Source organism: Engystomops pustulosus, chromosome 7 (assembly GCF_040894005.1).
Source record: "Engystomops pustulosus chromosome 7, aEngPut4.maternal, whole genome shotgun sequence".
Taxonomy (NCBI): domain Eukaryota; kingdom Metazoa; phylum Chordata; class Amphibia; order Anura; family Leptodactylidae; genus Engystomops; species Engystomops pustulosus.
In genome coordinates, this window is record NC_092417.1 from 87,678,112 (window position 1) to 87,696,799 (window position 18,688).

The 18,688-nt window shown below is 38.9% G+C and overlaps 1 protein-coding gene across 7 annotated transcripts in view; it reads right to left on the reverse strand.

Moving 5' to 3' along the window:
* The window catches only part of ZNF536 (zinc finger protein 536), a 472,346-nt gene extending 454,749 nt beyond the window's left edge, over positions 1-17,597 (reverse strand). Inside the window, exon 1 of one of the 7 annotated variants that reach the window (XM_072117185.1) lies at positions 16,865-17,347. The gene's annotated coding sequence lies outside the window, so the exon portion shown is untranslated. Of the gene's footprint in view, positions 1-12,786; positions 12,929-16,148; positions 16,171-16,864; positions 17,348-17,468 lie in introns of those variants that run through there. The other 6 variants (XM_072117182.1, XM_072117181.1, XM_072117184.1 and 3 more) reach the window with 6 other exon arrangements.
* Positions 17,598-18,688: the final 1,091 nt, after the last annotated feature.

An 18,688-nucleotide genomic window follows, 5' to 3' on the forward strand; every position in this document is an offset into this window, starting at 1 on the left:
TCATAGTCTATTTAGTCGGAGAACTTTCAGGTTGATAACCTTTGCCAAATATCAGATTTTTGTCTGCGTATCACCTTGGCGGACTATTGAATACATTATGGACCATAATATTTTATGACCTTTTATCCACTTATATTTTATGCTTTAATTTCTGCCCCTTTTGTTATGTTTGCAGGTAATTCTGCAAGCCATGGCAATAAAATGTCCTATGTTATGAGATTATCATTTTATGACAAAGTTTATAGTTTGACTTTTCATCCAAATGTGGTGGATAAAAGCGAAAAAGAAATAAATAAATAATAAAGATAAATAAAATAAAAATAACGGCTTTCCCTTCAACCCGACAACATTCACCAAGGTAACAGTTTTAATTAGCCCTGAAAATATCCGCACATTAACATTTCCTACAAGTAAAATAATGCAAAGTTTTACAATTACGTTTTTATGTAGGAGAAATTAAAGGCCTGGTGTAAATCAAAGGAGAATGACTCCATTTTATATATGCACAACTGTTCCTTTAAGATATATATGGGGGAGAAAAAACAGCTTATTTATTTACTAACAATAGAAGGAAATTACATTTGATTAATGGACTCGTTTCCCTAAAGACACAGCAATAAGTCCTGTATTTGGCATGCCAAGTTACAAATGGCCGATACTTACTTAAAATTATCTTGCACGCAATTCAGCTATTTAATTGTCATTTTAAAATCATGCATATTGATAGTGAACTGTTGTTAAACCGTCTCCTTTCCAACAGAAATATATAACCCTCCCCTCTTGAAATATAAAAGCTGGCCTGATAGTACATAATGAGCACTGCGGGAGACAGACCCTTAAAAGAAGTACATTAAGCAGAGTAAATTCTCTAAGCGGCAAAGAAATATTTAGACCAAGACATTACATTAATACACTGAAGACTGGGAGAAACGCAGCTCGTTTCTCAGTGGTGTTTCTTACAATTCAGTTAACATTGCAGGAAGCTGATTTATTTAAAAAATGGAAAAAAATACCCCAAAAATAAATAAATATTTAAAAAAAAAATTTAAAATAAAAAAGTATACAAATTGTAAAAAAAATACTCCGTACCTTGTAGCTAAAATTAAATCACAGATTATTTGAGCAGCAGATATTTCAAGGCAGCTTTTTATTATTTTTTGTACAGAATATCTACCGTGTAATTTTTTTCCTTGTACCTTGGTATTACCACAGGAAGCCGAAAGATATCAAAAGACAGGACAATGGGTGGGATCGAATGCACAGCAACTTTTCCCTATTCCTATTGTCCACGTTTTTTTTTTTACATATTGTGAAAAAATAATTGTTGCTAGGAAGCTCATACATTTCTCACAGAAGAGAATGTCATGTTTTTCAGCTGAAACTATGAAGTTGAAAGAAGGAATTAAAAAAAATCTAGATCAAATATGACCTGATGATGTTAGCTAACATAAAGTCAAGAAAAAATACAAATGTTAATTGTGCTCCCCATCTTCTGGACTTTTAGCTATTGTAGTGAAATATATAGACAAGGTGTGGTCAAAATGCAGTTTTTGCTCAAAAACAGAACAACAAACCAAGTACCCCCTCCCTACATATCTACTATTGCCCTTGTTTAAATTCTTTGAGAAAGTTCTTTTGGCCCTGTCCTCTTGGTGAAGCTCATCTGCCTTGGGTGATCTCCAGCACAAGATGGAGCAGATCAACAGCACATTTACATCTATGTTCTCTGCAGGATTTCTCACGGACTGTGTGTTTTAGGATCAAAGAGAAACTCATAAGATTAAAATTATTTTTTTCCAGTACTGGAGATTGCCTTCACAGATCACATACTGGCCTATAGGTGACTTTCCTTTTTCCATGCAGGGAAAATGTAATTTCCATATTCCTTTTTGAGGTAAAGTGATATCCATGTTGTTGTCTCTGTAATGTGTTGCCATTGGCTGCTATGGGCCCATATCTTCAACTTTATATGGGGCCATCAAATTCAAGATGAGGAATGCATCCTTCCTCTTCTAATGAACATTATGATATTTTATATAATTTTCAGATTTAGAATATAAAACAGCTTGGCCACCATGTGCCTCCATCCATGCTTAACTGTAATCAATGGTATACTACAAACTACATGCAGAAACACAATATTGACACTTATAGATTCAAAACTGCCGATGTTATCAATAATCCAAATCTTTAAAAGCAGACAGTCCCATACTAAATAATGACATAATACTATCTGTACTGTACACTGAACCAGGGACTAAATGCGATAAGGAGAGGGCTATGTTGATAGACCAGTTTTGATTAACTAAATTTGTTCTATATATTATAAAAATGGCAGGATTAGTGTAAAACAATTCTTAAAGGCAACCTGTCAGCAGAAATTGACCTAATAAACCACTACCAGTATGTTGCCAAGCAGTTTAACACCTTCCAGATCATGTTTCTTTCATAACCCAGTGTGGTGACATCATCCAGAAAATCAACTTTGAAGTGAGGTGGAGATTTTAACACTGCAGTCAAGCACTCTCTTCCTCAGAAACCCCCCTTCACTATTATTGATGGTCCTACATCCAGAGACATCACTATCCATATCTCATGAAGTCCTATGCATTATGTCATGCACAGAGGAGGAGGCGTTCAGAGCTCCCCACCTTTACTTCAGCGTTACACTCTCCGCCTCCTTGACTTTATGCATCCAATTTACATCTTACTTCAAAGTTGATTTTCAGGTTGATGCCATCACACAGGACCATGAAAGAAACAAAAACTAAAAGGCGTTAAGCTGTTTGAAAATATACTGGTAGCCGTCTATTATGCCAGTTGCTGCCCAATTTTAGACGACATGGACAATGTAGTTTGACCCGTACCCATAACAAAAAGATTATGGGGCAGATTTATCTTAGTCTGATTTGTGTTATTTGCTTGTATTTTAGTGACTTTTTTGGCACATTTGAGTATTTGCACAATTTTTGGTGCCTTTTTCAGACAGTTCCCCAGAGTTCGCTGTATAGTAGTAATCTTGGTTTGCGCCTAATATGTCTTTCTATTTCTCCTGTTTCCAGGTGTTTCACCTTATTTAACATTGATTTGCACCTGAAAGGGCAAAAATAATTGAGCAAAAACACCCCAGTTCCAACCATGTGTAGGAAAAGCATTGGTTTAAGTTTTTTAAAATTTGCACCTAATAAATCTAAAAAAAACTGTAACAAAGGGCCAAAACTACAAAGACAAATGAGGTGTAAAAAATAAACTTACAAAAGGCGCATAAAGAGCTCAGGGAATGGGGAAATTAGATAAATGACCCCCTATGTTCTCTTTTTTTTATTTATAAAGGTATGCAAATAAAAATTATTACAACAAATAATTTAGAACATAATAACTAAGAGAATTCAGTCGACAAAATAACTAACTGACGAGACAAGGAAAAGAAAGAGATTATAATAAGTAAATGTATATAGGAACATTTTTTGAAATAGTTTTCCCTGTGATGTTCCTGATCAGTTACTGAGAGAGTGATTTGACTTACAATAGTTACATTAACATAAATTGTTCACTTGCAGCATCAAACTGACTCCTAAACAAGTCTACAATGTAATAGAGAGCACTAGAATTGGAAGGGGGGGATGCTCAAAGCGCCAGAAAATGATGCGTCTTCAACCAAGTCCGACTCATTTTTTATGATTTTCAAAATTAACTTTGTATATTTAATAAAAAGCACTAGTCCATACATTTTCAATCCGGCCAATCACTACATTTAATAAGTCAATAATTCTGTAAAATTTTTTGCGGTAGTTACCTCATTTAACTCATAGACAGAATTACAATTTTTGATAACACCCTATAGGCCACAGTTTATTTACACCCTAAATCTGCACAGACCATGTACGTCTAGACAACTCTCCATAGCCTATGAGTCAGCTCCAGAGCTCTATTGCTGCCAATGGCCATCCGTCTGCTGTAAAGTATATCACTAAATGCTGTGACATGAGCTCAGGCAAGATGGCTGCCCCCATGGTGACCGATTGCTGTTTTCTATATCGTCTGTTAATGTGCCACAGTTTCTAGCTCTATGCTATAGTTTACAATTACTCAGCATTATGGTTTACAGTATACAATACAGTGACTTGATACTATGGGTTACTCTATGGTTACTCTAAGCTATGGTTCACTGTGTGATCAAGTTTGGTTACTTGATGATATACTTGACATATGTTCTACAGTATTGGGAATTAAGGCTTTTGTCTACAGAGAAGTGACTTGATGTTATAGTCTATGGATACAGACATCAGTGAGACTTGCCCTTCCAGTAGCCGTGACTGTGTGAAGGAGACGGCATATTTGAAAACCAAAGCAATCCTTTATTGTATGAACAATGGAAATGCATGTATTATTTAGCCTCCAAATGGTTAAGAATCGGTAGATGTAAGACTTTGTCGCTGTTATTTTTACAAGTTCTACTCTGCGAGGTGTTTATAATATATAACTGCATTTTAATAAGTACGTTTTCTGTGTTGGGAAACGCCTTACATTAGGTAATGCGAGCATAAATAAAATATAGAGCTGTGAAACACGACGCCACAAACCACCAGTTCGTATATTTAGCAGGATCTCCACCAAACTGATAAATATTTAGACTGGAGCAAAATAGCAGTTTTTTGGTATTCCATTTTCCTGCCATATGTGATTGATTTGGTGGCTTACTTGACAGTCGTGTATAAACATTTGCTGCAGAAGAATGTTATTCATTGGTGCGGGAAAAAATATACTACTATTAATACAGGCAGGCACACTCAGAATGATGACTGGTACTAAACCCCAGTATAATACCACACTGGGAGTTATTGGGCAGGGCACCAAATATGGAGTTACTGCAAAATATTGTTTGGGGTGCATCAGTTACAGTATAGCAGCATATCCTTTTGAGGTCCATACTATGGCCACAAGTCTTGTCACCAAGATGCAAGGGACCCCTTTCATTTAATAAATTCAGGCACAGTGTGTCTTTGGCAAGTCATTTCTATTGTGTCCTTCCTTCCCACAAACTGCACAGGAATAGAGTCATTGCATCATAAAGAAATATGATGCAAGGACTCCCTGTCTGCCAGCCAAACTGCATCATCACTTCGTGGATGCGATTGACATATCTCTATTTGTCTGATGTCGGTCTCATTCCTTCACATACCAATTTAGCTTAATATCTGCATGACTAGATGAATTTGCTTCACGTACCTGTGACTATTTAAAGTTAATGTGCATTAGATCAAAGTTTTTAAAAGCTTATAAGTTAACTTTTAGGCAACAGAAAGGGGGTGGGCACCAAAAAGTGCTTTACTTTATGCTGCACATGCTGAGACTAGCAAAAAATGGACAAACTACCTGAAAGCTATTATTAAGCCTTAAAGGGGTTGTCCAGGATTATAAGATTATATATGGCTGGGGTGTGGCACCTCTATAGAAATCATGACATTACTACTGAAAATAGTTTACATCAGTTTATCTACACATCTTATCTGCACAGAACACGACTAGAAGATTCTTCACTGCTGTCTTTGACCATGAGGCTGCAGTAAAGCAAATCACTAAATGCTGTTACTAGAGCTGAAACAAGATGGCAGCCTCCATAATCATGGAAAGAAGACAGAATAATAAAATTTACAATAAGAAAATAAAAACAAATTAGAAAAAGTGACTTTTTTGTTGCTAATTTTAATGTGTCAAAATGAAAATTGGTAACACATGCCTTCAAAGGGTATTACCGCATCTGTTTATTGATCATCTATCCTAAGACTAGCTTATCAATAGATACATTGCTAACCTGGTAGCTTATTGATTCAATAGAAATTGCAGCCATTTCACTCCCCTGCCACTGAAGGAGACAGGTCACTAGGTTTGAGTATGACGAGTGCTTAGCTGTATTTATAACCTGTTGGAGAACCCCTTCAATTTTCTTGTGACTGTAGAAATGAGCCACTGAATTCTGCTATGGCTGCGGTGTTAGATAAATTTGACATGATGATACGCCGGCTTGTGGGATACTCTGCTGATTGGTCACAGATCTATAGGTCTTTGCCCCAGACCATCTGCTGGAGTACAGATACAAGACCCCATAGGAGTTGTCCTGCTGAGAGGTTATTTGTGATGTCTCTTCTAGGAGCGACAGGGAGCTGCTCGACTCTTCTACAGGTCACTGAAAATCTCCAGGAGCAAAGCGGTTTCTGATCTGCTCAAGTCAAATATTTTATAAAGTGAGAATGGAGGAAATCATCATGTAATGGTCCAGGGTTCATCGTTATCATGTCATCTCTTCTGCATCTCACATGCAACTCTTGTACTGATATAGAATCTGCTCATGTTTTAATATATCTTGCCTAATAATGCAACTTTTGCTTCGAACAGCACATCCACCCTTGAACCATCTCATGGTTTTCATATAGAACCAATCCACATAAAAGTATAGTTAGTTTTAAATATATTACCTTACTTTTCATATGCTGATGCTAAATTATAACCTGTATTTTACTCCAAAGCTGTATTCACTATTCTGCTGGTGGAGGGTTGGATCATTCCAGAGCAGTGCTCCTACAGTGAAGGCAATGCCTCAGATGCACCAATTGCCTTATTTAAATAAATATTATAATTTTTATAAAGATACCTTTCTGTTAATAAAGGCTATGATTCACTGTATGGGGCTCTGCATGGCTGTGTCAGAGGTTACAAAGAGTTGGTGGTAAACAACTTTAAAGTAAATCTATCAAAATCAAGCATGATAAACCAGGGACACTTACTCATAGACCTAGACACTGTGACAGTCTTCTTATATTTGTTATCCATTGCATCCTTCTTTCTATAATCAACTTTTAACCTTATGCTGATAAGCCAGAAGGGCCCTGAGGGTGATACCCCACAGAATCATGGGCTGTTATACTGTGCAGGAGCACATCTCCCCCTCCCTCTGCCTGCTGTATTCTCACACAGTGGGAGGTGGGAAGTGTTCCTGCACCGAACAACAGGTAACTCCCACAGATCTGCCTGTTATCATTATTTTAAAAGAAGTACACTCCATATTCTGCTGGTAAAGACAATCTTGTTAAAAGATTCTACACTTTTCTTGACTTATTCATGGCGGTCTGATGTGCAGTAACTTCTACAGCGAAATATAAAAAGAAATATGTCAGATCGGTGAATGGAAACTATTTCATAAGAGTTTACCCTTCATTTACATTTCAGCAACTTTGTAATCAGAAGCAATTATTAAGGAATTCTAAATGAATACCTACAGAATCCACTAAGATTATTAAGTATTTATCCAGATGTAGTAGTGCGGCAGTTGTTATTTAACTCTCTAGTAAAAAAAGAATATTATTAAAGAGCCTATCATTGTTTATGGAAAGTTCTGTAACTTTCTTATACGTTGTGTTTTTCTTGTTCAACATTTCCAATCGATTTATTGCTATCAACATATGGAAATATATTGACACTGTAAACCTATTCTGAAGAGGCAAACAAGACGAAGACCAAGTTTTACACTCTAAATGGGTGATGCTGTAGTCTAACCCTTCATGGGGAAATTCAGAATGACCAGGTTCAAAGCCCTGATTTTTGTCACTGAAAACCTGAGACAATATTCTAAGCAAACTTTCTCTGATATGAACAGTGGAGTAGCAATAAGTTCTCAACAGCACCCACGGGGTTTAAGCTTTCTATGAGTCCAAGTCATACTGAAAACTTCAAGGTTTGTCTTAATTCACAACTAAGATCTATCAGAGATCATAAGATCAACCGCAGTTACTTAAATGGAAACCCAACTATATATTCAAAGGGGTTCCTTCTTTACCAGTAGAACACGTTCAACTCTGCTACATCTGTATCCACATAATATCATGCGCCCATAAACAGGACTCCCTGGGTGCAGCTGACGGGATGCGATGTATTCGTTATCACACGTCAGCCTCTCCAGCTTGGCCCTTGCTTCGCAGATAGAGGTTAAGCATCTTGGTCATTTGAAATCACCAGAGACCAGGACTAAGTATACGACTTGTCAGTCTGATTGCAATGTTTTCTATCTTGTCTATGACAGAAAATGGCTCTAAATCCCTTCAGCAATGTTTTATTTTTAGAGCGGTAAGAAAAAAAAATGCATAATTTGGATCGCTTTCCTGTCACTTACAAGAGGAGCGCTAAAAATGACTTTATTTAACATAAAAATATCCAATTAAGGCTTTATTCAGGAAAACGCTCCATTTTCCCCCGCCACAAAAAGAAAACAAAGTGTTATTAAAGATGGAGACGTTCTGTTTACTTTAAGTCTTTGTTAATTACAAGTATCGGCGGACTTTATTGTCTACGCGTTAAAGCAAAATCTTAAAGCAACAGTTCTTAATAGTCTGTGAAAAGTTGATTATCTCAAATTAACAAGGTTGAGAAGCAGCTCTCCATCATTTTATGAGGCTCTTCCCTTCCTGGCAGAGCTAACAAGATGTGCAGCAGAGGAGTCGATCAGAGGAAACTTTTTGAAGGAACAAAGGAAACTGCTATACATTTCATCAACTCAATGGGAAAAGCAAAGATATACTAATAAACTAATATACAGGCAGTCCCCGGGTTACAGACAAGATATGTTCTGTTGGTTTGTTCTTAAGTTGAATTTGTATGTAAGTCGGAACTGTTTATTTTATAATTGTTGCTCCAGCCAAATATTTTTTTGGTCTCTGTGACAATTGGATTTTAAAAATTTTGGATTGTGAAAAGAACCAGGATTAACAATAAAGCTTCATTATAGACACCTTTGATAACTATTATAGCTGTTTATTGTAGCCTAGGACTAAAGTACAGTAAATTACCAATTACCAGAGATCCATAGGACGGTGGTCTTAAGTAGGGGACCACCTGTACATGTCCAAAGAAGTGACCATACAAAGGGTTCTTTAGGGGTATACATTGTAACATGTTTCATCAGATGCTATATTTGAGAGATCAAAGGAATCAGGTTCCTTACTGCCATAAAAATGTGTGTCATGGAAGTACTATATGGTGGCACACGCAGTACCCATGGCTCCATAATATGCGGGAGAGAGAATAACAGGGAGAACCATGAAGATGACCTGAACAAAAAAAGAGTGCAGATACTGTGAGACAATGTTACCCAGGCAGATCTGGCATTCAGATTAGTGGTCATTGTGGTTATCAACCAGATTTCCCTGTTACCAAAAGTTACCAGTTACAAAAAGGATATACTTTTTGCTGTATACCAAATTTCTGCTCATTAAAAAAGGAATCAAATGAATAGAAAGTAAAAGAAAAACTTCTGTTACCTGCTCAGCAACTCAAATGCCTTCCTAGCCTTCACTTTACTAGATACAGTTTTCCTACCAATTTGTTGCCTAAATGCACCACAAAAATAAATTGTCAACTGTTTTTTCCTGCAATCAAGACATTTCATTGTTGTAAAATTAATAATGGCACTTCATGATTTTTACTAACTGGGATGGCAACTTATGACAGGGAGACTTGTTGCTGAAAGCTCCATTGATCAGCTATGATCTGTGAGAGAGCTTGGCAACCTGTAGCGCCATCACAGGTGAAATAAAGCACTACACTGTCCTTATTGAAATCAATGGCATGTCCATGTGAACTGTGGCATGCTCTAAGGTGGAAAACACTCATTAAAGTGCCTGCTCTAAATCTTAAAGGAGGTTCCAAAACTGGGAACCTCCTTTACAATTAGCATGGAATTCCAGAACACATTACATAAATATGTATTCTAAAAAGATTCTAAACTTCAGAGATTTTTTAAAAGATTATGCGTAATAAAAACCCAGACTTTATACATGTAGAAAGAAAGACAATGCAGTTAACTGAGCACGAGGCCCAACAACTTCCTGTAGTAGACTCAGTGAGATAAAAAAAAAACATTCTTACAGGTTATGTCACATTACATTATAAGTTACACATTATATTATAAGTCACAGAATCCTCTTATATCACTCTGGGTAATAAGAAGTTCTATAGTGATAGCGGTGATTCTAGCTAGGGACCGTAGGGGCTCATCTTGGTGTGGAGATTGTGTATGCGGCCACCTCTGGAGGTGTGTAGTCTTCAATTCCTTGCATGCTAAACAAGGTTTTCTGATATGGAAAAAATTGGCTATAGACGTAGTTGATAAATCTTCTTGGGAAGCCATAAAGGGTCACAAAGAACAACAATGTTAAAAATGGGGTGTAGACTCCAGAATTGAAATATTCAAAAGTTCCCATAAAAAACCTCTTCTAGCTCTATAACTCTCTCTATATATTGTGTATTGAACTCTAAGGTTGCAACCTTATTGCACGTAGCAATAACTTGTGTCCTGATAATGTAAGCTTTGACTTGTGCCAGATGACAAACTCAGCTCCACTGCATCAGCATCTATCCATCAAAGTCTAGTCAATAGGTGAGGATAATCACAGACAATCGTTGCTCCATACACATTACTCAGCGTGTTAAATGTCAAACAATTCCTACCAAAGACAGAACCAGGAAGCGTCTTGCATCTTCCAGCCTACAAGCATAGCCAGCCAATGGGCACAGCTATTATAACAGCTCCTGCCACTAAAATATTATAATTTCTGCATCGGAATCACAAATGTTACTGTATGCAATAGCGTGATTGTCATGGAAACCTTTGATAGGTGAGATATGGATTGCACTAGAGTGGAATAACAATTTCCCCACATTGCGCTCACTCCAACTCCACATATCTCCATTTAAAGGGCCATACCCAGGTTTAAGCAGAATGGCCACAGACCCTGGAACATTCCTGGTAGATTTGACTCCTGCAGGAATTTCTCAGATAGAAGCTAATTAAATAAATATAGAAATAGGCAGAATCCCCTGAAGTGCAGATGTTGTCTTTGTGCCGAGCCCCTTCCTTATAATGCATGCATTTATTTCCTATTTAATGCACCTGCTCAACAATTAGCCTAAAACACTTTGATTAATCTGCCGTTGCCCGGGCAAACACTTAAATGCAAAGAATATGTTAGTAAGAAAAAATATTGACTGGCTCCATAATTAACTTTTCTATAAAAGAGAGTGCAGCAATATTCACCCAAGCGAAGGCAGAGAGGTTGAGATGAGGAGCGGTCTAGGCGTTCAGAATCATTAGGGTATATGGGGAGAGGGTATGCTATTTTTATAGGGTCATTAGTGAGGGGGAATATGTGCTATTTTATTATGGTCGGTGTTAGAAAAAGATTCTTTATAGGCTATTATTGGGATGGGGCATCCTAAATTTATAAGGGCCAATATTGAGGGAGAGTAGGACATACACTTTTTCAATAGTTTAGTGGGCAAGAGAATATGTTTATCTGTTATTTTGATATGACCAATAATGGAGAGGGAGCGATATCATTTCTTTCTATCAGGACACTAGTAGCGGGTAATATGCTATTTTGATAGGATCCTATAGGTAATGGGTATGTATCCTGATTTGATGGAGTAAAGGGGAAGAAGTTTTTTTAATCGGGTTTTTATAGGGAAAAGTAATATCCCACTTGGATAAAGTTATGCTCGATAAGGGACGCCCTATAAGGATTGACACTTTTTGATAAGGACATGATGACAATGCTATTTTCATAGGGTCAATGTTGTGAGCAGGGGTTATGCCATTTTAGGGGTGTCATTCACGACACACAACACCATCAACATACTTTAACCCTAAAGGCCACGCACACGCTCTTAAAAGACTGTGCGGATTTTACAGTCAAAGATCGCTCTATATAATAGGGATATCCATGGTTATCGTTGAGGCTGCATAGTATTTGCTTTAGTATGAATATATGAAAAACACAATCGGATTAGTAATGGAGCAAATTATAGCTTGCAGCAATCAACATTGATTTTGCATAGACCACATCATAAATGATGCACAGTACAGGAAATGTCTCTATTAAAGCTTCACCTAGACTGAGTAGAAGAACAGGAGCAGGAGCAGGTAGGGCAGGATTACGGCTCTCCATGGGGGACCTCACCGGAGCTCCACAGATCATCTCCTGCTCACTGGTGATGAAATAATACATGTTCTTTCAACTGATTAACTCTGTGATCGCCAAGCTTAGTTGTCAATCACAGTGGGTCTTGTTAGAAGGCCTCTCTATTTACCAATGTAGCAGGGCTGACTTGCTGACATTATCTGTGGATTCTCTAGCTTAATGCATTATTATGAGTCAGGGTGGTCAAAAGAAATATAGTCTGTTCTACAAAGTTTCACTCGCCTTTCCAATGCTATCACTCCATCATCCATCAATGAATACGCAGAGCTACATCGGAGGTAATACACATTGTAAAGAGTATATGTGTATTGACAAACTATGCAACATTTGTGGTACTATAACATTGTTCTCTTTACATCTATAAAAGACTATCAGTAAATGTTATTAAACAATTCAGCTCTGCTACATCTGGATATATTGCAGATGCACCTGAATTTATAGAAGATGTGCTACTTGAGTTGAAAAAAAAAATTATAACTATGCAAAAACTATTTTAAAACTATTTAAATCTCAACACATCACTTTACCATAGATCCATGTACCCTTTCCTTTATAAACTTCATAAATAAATTCTAAAATGTAGCAAAATATTCACCATTTTAACTAGTACCCATGTAAAAGCACATAAAAACACTCTATCAACTATTTTAGAACCTGTACCCCTTTTCAGAATTAAGAGACAGATATCGTATCACAACAATAAAGTTAACTTCTGTCCTGCAGTTTTCATGTTCTTTACAAATTCTACTGTACTCACATTGTTCTGCAGATCCAAACCAATCTAATGGCAAGATGGGGTCAACATATTCCAAAAATAATAATATATTACGAAGAAACCCAGGCAGTATGCAGAAATCAGAAGGGAGTGGGCTTTAGTAGCAGATCAGTGATCAGTACCATCCTCTGCCCTGGACGAGTGTCAATGGTGATGTCACCGCTGCGTATATGTCCCTTATCTTAACCCCTTAGACACCACTGAGAGTTTCAGCTGATGTTACATTTGCACCAAGGAGGGGTTAAACTTTAAAATTAAGCCATTCAAAGATAATTTCAGAAGCAAAATATTTACAACAATAAATATGAACTACTCTGTCCAGGCTGTACAGACCTGATATGGAGTTCTCATTGAAAGTCCGATTGAAAAAGTAATAGAAGTAAAAACAAAACATGAAATCGCAGTTAGAAACAAGAATTTCAACTGTCACTTTCTTCACATATTGGGACCTCTAAAACACTTGATGTTACAAAACGTTATAAAGCCGAATGGCAAAGTTGAAATACAAATATAAAAAAAATTATAGATAAAAGTTCCCAAACTACTAAAACAATAGAAAAATGTCATCAGCAACATCAATATGGTAATAAAAACTTGAACAAGAGATATATATAGAATCATCTATGAGATGGATAGATAGATAGATAGATAGATAGATAGATAGTTTTTTATCGAGGAATGATTTGATTGGGTAAACACAGAACAATAGATGTCTATTAATCTACATGGCTCCAGACAATGAAACATTTTAACAAAGAATGTAACACATGTACTGAAAGATTGAATAAAAATAATCTGCTACCAAAAAAACTGCAAAAAATGGTTTGGACTTTATTGAGCAGAAATTCACACTAATGCATAATTTCCAGGACCAGGGTCACCAGCGCCAGCCCAGGACACATGATTTTGCTTTTAATCGAAAAAATAAAATGACTAAGGAAATGATGAGGAGTCAAAAGCTGGAAGCTGCTCTCCTCACATTTAAGGTCCTTAGAACGCAGCTAAATTATTTTAATTCTCACATGTACAGTATATACAAGTCTGTATATATGCACCTTGATGTGTGACCGTATCAATACAGTATGTATGTATAGGCTTGTATATGTTGAATTTAAAATTCTACATATAGATGTATGATACCATATAGAAGAGTATTATATGGTTTTGTGTGTGTGTAGGTGTTTATATGTGCATGCTAGAATATAAATATAGACGTGCATATGTGAAGTAAATAGATGCATGATGCATGTTTATACTGTAAAGCGCATGTACATGGTGAACATAGAAATTATATATATATATATATACATATATATATATATAAATATATATGTTTGTGTGTGTTGGTGTAAACAGATGTAATTATTAATATATGCGTATACACGTGCAGTAGATTAATATACAGACATTTGTACATTAAAGACAATAAAAAAGTAACAAAAATAATGATAATCTCTGACACAATTATTGTGTAGACTAGGTGTAGCATAGTTATATAGTATACATGTATCCCTTCATCTTATAAAGCATTACTAAAGCCAATTGTGTAGAAGAAGAAGAGTCCAAATGTCCTGCTCACGTCTAATGTGGGACATTTCCCTAGGTGTCAGGCCTGTCCTGTTCTCCTGATGCTTGTCACCTCCCAGCCTGATACAAGCTCAATCTACAATGAATAGATACATTCCTTTCTCTCACTCCCTTCTGAATGTAATCCTAGAAAGACTTCACATTCTGCCGTGGAGAATATTTGAAGAATGGGAAAAAGTTGCAGTTTAACTAAATCCCTGCAGTGACAAGAAACTTCCAATTCTCCCGGCTGACAGCGAAAGTTGTTGTGCCGGTTGCTGTCTCTAGGGTGCTTGTAGTGTGAAGGGTCACGGCCTGCCCTGCTAACCGCTGCCCCTGATGGCTTTACAGGTCCACTGCAAAAAATAAAAAAGCGGGAAAACCTAAAATATCCCATGCAGACACCACACTTACCCCTCCCACCTCCAGCCTCATCCTCCCTTGACTGAAAGACCCCACTCCATGTCTACACGCCCACCCTGTCACCAGACAGAGCTGTCAACTTTAACCCCTAGTGCAACAATCACCAAAAAGACCCCACAATGCCCCAGACAGCTCAATTTACAAAGTGAAACAAGGCTGCAGGTCTCATGGGGTTAAAGCCATTCTTTACATCCAGACACTCGGAGGATCAATTGTAGGGAACAAGGATGCAATCCTGGAAAGGTTAATGCCAAGGCTTCCCAGGCTACCCACAGACACTTTTGGAAATAGTAAAGAAAGGGTTAAAAAAAGGGGAAACTTTAGGGAAGAAAAGGACAAAATATTCATATAGAGGATTATAATTTCCAATTACAGCAGTTTAAAATATGGCCTCCCGTCAGTCAGCGATGAGGGTGACAATATGCATCCATTCTACATAACAGCTCCCTGGAAAATCTATACAGCTTCCATTTGTTCCGGGGAAAATCCTTGCCTGGAAGGAAATTAGGGAAGATCGCAGATATGTAAAGGGGCTGGTCCAGAGAAGAAGGGGTTAACTGACATGTATATACATTGATTATGATGAATACCACAGCAGGTAGTAGGATACAGCCGTATTATGGACATGGGAAATAATAATCTACGTGTAAATACACAGATGTAGCAGAGCTCAACGCCTTCATTTTTTGCATCTTGACAGCTAAAATAATAGCAAAGGTTTACTCAAACCAGTTTTGGCCGCTACTAAATTCAGCACTGCTACATTAGGCAAACTACTCTCTGCTGTGCGGCAATGGTATTACATCATTTTTACATCAATCTTTTTCAAATGGAACCTTAGGAAGGACCAGGAAAAGTAGTGATGTCCCCAAGACAACTTCTTTCCCACGTGGAGGAGGATTAATGGGATGAAAGGTTACCCAGTCCCTGCACTCAGCTCTGCTATGGAGGGGGTGTAATCCTGGCTCCTGCAGGTTACATGGGATTTCTTCTTTGTTATCTCCCATACTATATATACATTTCCTGCCTGACACAACAATACCAGGGTGAGGACATGGCAGAGCCTCCTCCCTGTAATGAGTCTAATAGCAGCTGATTGTATGGAGGATCCAATCCATCAATGACACAAATCATCCTGCCAGTCCCCCCAGATCCCATGTATATCTCTTGTATCCATCCACAATAACATGCATGTCTATAGACACATATGGTCCACCACCAAGCCATCACTTGTTACTTTGTAAAAGTACTGAAAAGGTGTGCCAGCCACTAAGACCCTAATTAACCCCTCTCTGCCCATCACAAAAAAGTCCCAGGTAGCTACTTTACAGAAGCCAGAACCTCTCCTTACCGACCTTTCCCATGCAGCTGCAGAACCTCTTAAATAATCTTGTCCATTCCCAATACATCACTGATGACTTATGACTGACAGGGTAGGGTGCCAAGAGGTTCAGCTGCAGCTGAGTGATCGGGCATATAAGGGATGTGTATGCAGGATGATGCCAGATCTGGCAGGTGCTCCAGTCCTGGCCACCTCTGGGGACCTGGGAGCTGGAGTCTGACATTTCCAGCCTCCCCTGAATGTCACTTGCCTTGCTCCTAGCATTGTGCAGGGGGAGGTCGATGAGAACACAAAATGGCAGGTCTCTTAGGCATCACAAGTTTGGCACATGCCACCCTCAGCACAACAGCAGGCAACTGGGCACACAGGGGGCACCAGGGTAACCCCGGCCACTTCTCTAAAACTTTCCCGGCAGAGGACATAAAACCCGACAACTTTTCCCAACAAGTTCAGGAGAACATCCCCAGAGCTGCAGAGAGGACGCTGAGAAGTTGTTACAATGTATCAGCGCAGGAAGAAGAGGGGCACCCGGGGCACCCCCAGCCCTGATCGCCCGGCTCTTCAGGCTAATGCCGCGCCATTGCTCCTGCTCCCACGTCACAGCTATTATATGATAGCATACCCAGTGTAATACCCATCGCACCAGGCCAGGAAGCAATGCAAACATCCACAAATGCTACTTGTACGGAGGACTGGACGGCCCCCAGGACCCCCAGCTGCCCCTCTTACCTTGTATCGGCTCAGCACAGATCCCCGGACAAAGTGCTTGATGCTGGCAAAACGCTGGAGCTCAGTGAATAATGAGACATGTCCATATGATTGACTTGTTCATGTTATGGAGAGAGGGGGAGCAGGAGGAGGGGGGCTGTGCTGCCTCTAGGGGTGGCTGCCAGGGGGTCCCACTTGTCTCAAGTGTCCCCAGCAGCTCCTGGGCAGAGGGTGCTAATGTGTGTGCGTCCTCCTGGCAGAATGAGCCGGGTTCATTGATATAGATCATAAGACATTCCCTTCCCTCTGACTCCCCCTATCTGGTAGGTGAAATGCATTGTACCATTAACAAACCCCTCTCCATTGTCGTCTTGGCATAATTCACAGCAACTAGATAGCTCTTGCGGCATTTAAGCTTTGATGAGCCAGAAGGAGAGGAGAAGAGGAGCCCTGGCACAGGGGCTGCTGCATCCCTCCCTGCAAGTAACAATGCACTGACCTTGATGCTGACTTATTAAACACATCAGTGCTCAAGCAATGCCAGGCTGCAAGGGGTGGCAGAGGGTACCTGCTGCTGCTGGTGGAGGAGACACACACACACTCTGGAGCAGAGCTGCCCCCTTACCTGCACCTGGAAACTATTTGGGAAACTCCTGTGTCTCTGTCCCCTTGAGGGTTAAGCAGAAGGGGGGACCAGTGGCAGCTCCCTGCATCCAAGACAAGTCATCAGCGATGAAATGATGCTCATCTGCACTGTAACCTTGTGGCGGATTTCATGTAAATAAGAGCTCTGTGGTGCCAATCGCAGGCACACACAGCCTTAACCCCTGCACTGCCAGCCCAGAGTCAGGGGGGGGGGGGCACAGAGTGGCATGGGCGCAATGTGTTATTCAGCAGAGGCAACCCCCCACCCTTCCCCATGTAGTGCTAGAGATATGAGGGGGTTAATTCATAACAGGCACCAAGAGGTTAACCCTCTGCCATGCCATCTTGCATTCCTCTCCATTAAATCTGACTATATTTACATGAACTATTTAGGAGAACCCTGAAAACAATACCCACTGCCAAACCATTATGAAAATATGATTTTAATTAATCACGTAGTAGGCATGAAAATTAGCATACAGTAATTAAACTTACAGGCAAAAAAAAATAATCATGGTGACTCTGTGCCTTAAAGGGGCTGAGATCATAGCTTGGAGTTTTGTTTTTTTTTTAGCAAAGCAAGAAGTTCATTTTCTCTTTGCTATTAGACTACTTTAAGGTTGGCATTGTTTTAAGGGCATCAGGTATGTTAGCAAATCAATGACTGCCATGCGAGGTGGGGATGTGACTGATGGAATATTATATTGCTGTACAAAGAAAAGGGAAGGGGGCGGGCAGGAGGAAAAAATGCAATTATGGATTGTGTCCCATAGTTTACAAAAGCAGGGTCCTCAATGGAGCCTTTGTTGTGGGATTATATAATGATTGTGCAGTAATTATGGGAAAAAGATTCAGTAATATTACAAAAAGTATCAAGATTACAGCAGGGAGGGAGTGTGGTCTGGGCAGGGAGGGGGCTGTCATGTTATGTTTTAAAGGGGTTAATTTACAATAAACCTCTCGTATCCAAGGGGTGACAATAAGAAAAGAAGAGGAAGGGGGGAGTCTGTGATGTGCATGATTAACAAGAGATGGAGACGGATTGATTATTCAAAATGCCAAGCCACAGGGACTCTTAAAACATTGATTCAGGTAAGACTAGTTTCATCTTGACTGAAATGAGTTCCCTAAAGATGCACAGGATACATTTTAAATCTGTTTACTACATCAATGAATAAAATCAGGAAACAGGAGGAAAAA